Source organism: Oratosquilla oratoria, chromosome 27, assembly GCF_046742065.1.
Source record: "Oratosquilla oratoria isolate Oo_2021 chromosome 27, ASM4674206v1, whole genome shotgun sequence".
NCBI lineage: Eukaryota > Metazoa > Arthropoda > Malacostraca > Stomatopoda > Squillidae > Oratosquilla > Oratosquilla oratoria.
The window spans coordinates 34,544,091-34,548,035 of NC_134803.1; the positions used below are offsets into that span (position 1 = coordinate 34,544,091).

Sequence of the window (3,945 nt, forward strand, 5' to 3'; positions counted from 1 at the left end):
AATGGAGAGTCGGAGAAGGAAGGAGATTGCAAAAAAGATGAATAAGAAAAATGAGGGAAAGAAGAAGAAAGGGAAGAGGCCTAAAAGGGAAAACTTAACAAATAAACAGAGAGTAAACAAAGGAGGAGAGGATGACTGAGAGAAATCGACAAGTGACAAAGGAGACCGAAAGGCCATCAAGTCCAGATCAATTAGACCCCTCACCCCTTCCCCTCCATCCCTTAACCACCCCCCATCCCAACCCCCACCCTCCCTCCGGCAGACCCCGTCTTGTCCCTTCTGGAAGACGAAGAAGGCGAGCGGTCACATGTCCTTCGGGCAGCGAGGGTTCTCCGGAGAGCACACGCGCTGAGTGAGGGATCTTGACGACTCTTCGGCCAGTGGTGGTTGGGCCTCAACCGTGTGTGGTTGCCCGCTGTTCTCGAGCCGTGGTTGTGGTGCGCCGAAGAGCGCTTCTTAATCGCGGTGCCGTAGGCTGAGGACGTGGTTGTCCCAAAGCAGGTGAGGTTAACTACTGACAAAGGGAACAACGAGTATATGTAAAATATTATTATTTCCAGTACCCCCCGAACACCCATCCCCGTTATTATCATTATAATCTTTTTTAACAATTTACATGAAGGAGTACAACTTCTTTATATTATTGGTAACGTTGTTCCACTTTCGCAACGTGCCACAAATTACTCCGTTTATACTCAGTTTACAAGACAGATAATTACTACTACATAAACATAACCTTTCCTAAGCACTTTAGTTACAACTTGACTACTCTTACTGCGATGGAAGATGAAAATCAAGAAACCACACACAAACAACTAATGCACTGTCCAGTCAAACAAAATGGCGCCAATGTGAGCCGGCCATTAAAAGCTTCGTGAATATTCAGTTCAAGGAGCAACTAGCTGTCTAAAACTCAGCTTCAACACATTCCGTACCTGGTGATATTTTTTTTTCTTTTATTCCCGCAGCATCCAGGCTATTCTAATCACCTCGGGGACGCCCCTTTATTAGCGAATACTTTATAAACATAACCTCTCTACTAAAACCCTTTCATATTGAGCATTACTTTACTTTTAGTCTTCCTAAACACAGACGATTTCATTCGTTTACATGACACCTCCTCGGCGCGGAGGAAGTTTATGGTTCAAAGTGCTTGTACCTCGACAGGAGTGTTAGAGGCGGACATTTACAGAGACAGCGGCAGATAAATTAGCATCAAACAAAAGAGACCATGGGACACTCAATGGAACCTTAAGTGTAGGTACAATTATGCAAATTGAAGAGTACACAACTACAATCAACCACAATATGTCTGCGCATGTGGATGCATTTACAGTATATGCACCCATATATGGGTACACGTATACATATATGCAAATATAAGTACATGTACATACTATGTGTATGGATACACCCATCCAATACGTACACCTATTAATTCGGTATGTATACATACAAACAAAACACAAACACATACATACACATACACGCACACATATACACGCACGTACATACACACACATATTATATATATATATATATATATATATATATATATATATATATATACATATGTACATACATATATATACATATATATATACATATATATATATATATCCATACATATATGTATACATACATATATACATATATATACATATGTATACATATATATATACATATGTATACATATATATACATACTTACATATATGTATATACATATATATACATACATACATATATACATACATACATATATACAAACATACATAAAAACGTATATGCATATATTCATATATATATATATATATATACATATATATATATATATATATATTTCCAGTAAATATATATATATACATATATATACATATATATACATATATATACATATAAATACATATACATATAAATACATATACATATAAATACAGATACATATAAATACATATACATATATACATATATATACATATAAATACATATATACATCTATATATATACATATATATATACATACATATACATATATATATACACATATACATATATATATACATATATATTATATATATACATATATATATACTGTACATATATATATATACAAATATATATATACACACATTATATATATATACATATATACACATATATATACATATATATATATATATATACATATATATATACATATATATTATATATATACATATATATATACTGTACATATATATATATATGTACAACACTGAATGGGCCTCATTCAACAGATATACATTTTTACCAACCACAATACACTTTAATTCTAAGCCTTCAACATCGAATAACTCGAGGAGACCAACATGCAGAAATGGAAACGTGGTACATCCAAGGAGTCGAACGAATGCTAGCACGCGTTAAGTATTAGTGACTTACTATATGATATATTATATATATATATATATATATATATATATATATATATATTAGATAGATACGCAGATACATGTGTGTATATATATATGTATATATATATATATACATATCTACATATACATATCTACATATACATATTTACATATACATATCTACATATGCATATCTACATATACATATCTACATGTATATATATATATATATGTACATATGTATATGTACATATGTATATGTATGTATGTATGTATGTATGTATGTATGTATGTATTGATATTTTTTCAACCACAGTAATTTTTCATTTTAATTCCATGCCATCACGATCAAGACTGACAAGGATCTCGACGGAAGCATATACAGAAACTGATACGTCGTCAAGCCAAGGACTCGAACCCAGCTGAGATGTAACAAGTGAACAGTGACTTAAAACACTGCACTATCAAGAGAGATACAAGTTGAGCACAGTATCTTATATTTTCATATTAGATTTACATACATATACACGAATTTTATGTTGAACCCATTCCAGCTATGATAGTGCAGTTCAATAGTCTGTACGCGTGCGAAAGCATTATACACACACACTGAATGGTCCCTAGTACACAGATATTAATCTTTTATCAACCACATTATTATTTCTTTAAAGATTAATATCTGTGTACTGGGGACCATTTAGTGTGTGTGTGTGTGTGCGTGTATAATACTTTCCCACGCGTACATACTACCAATTGCACTATCATAGCGGGAATGGGTAGAGCATAAAATTGGTGTATATGTAACTCGAGCACAAAAATATAAGAAACTTTTATCTCTCTTCATAGCGCAGTGGTTTAAGTCACTGTTCATTTGTTAGGTCTCAGCTGGATTCTAGTCGTTGGCTTGACAACGTATTATGTTTCGTATATGCTTCCGTCGAGCTCCTTGACAATCTCAATCGTGATGGCATAGAATTAAAGGAAAAAAGTAATGTGGTTGAAAAAAATATTAATTTCTGTGTACTAGGGACCATTCAGTGTGTATATATATATATATATATATATATATATATATATATATATATATATATATATATATGTACATGTATATGTATATATATATATATTCATATACACATATACATGTATACATACATATTTACATATATACATACATATATACACATTACATATATATATATACATACATATATACATACATATATATACATACATACATATATACATACATATATGTATATACATACATATATATATACATACATATATGTATATACATACATATATATATACATACATATATGTATATACATACATATATATATATATACATACATATATGTATATACATACATATATATATACATACATATATGTATATACATACATATATATATATACACATATATATACATATATACATACATACATATATACATACATACATATATATACATACATATATATACATACATATATATATACGTACATATATATATATATACATACAGATATACATACATATATAT

At 30.7% G+C, this 3,945-nt stretch overlaps 1 protein-coding gene across 1 annotated transcript in view; it reads left to right on the forward strand.

Moving 5' to 3' along the window:
* Positions 1-284: 284 nt before the first annotated feature.
* LOC143039947 (uncharacterized) overlaps positions 285-3,945 on the forward strand; it is a 59,191-nt gene continuing 55,530 nt past the window's right edge. The window contains exon 1 of the mRNA XM_076210417.1: positions 285-501. The gene's annotated coding sequence lies outside the window, so the exon portion shown is untranslated. The remainder of the gene's footprint in view (positions 502-3,945) is intronic.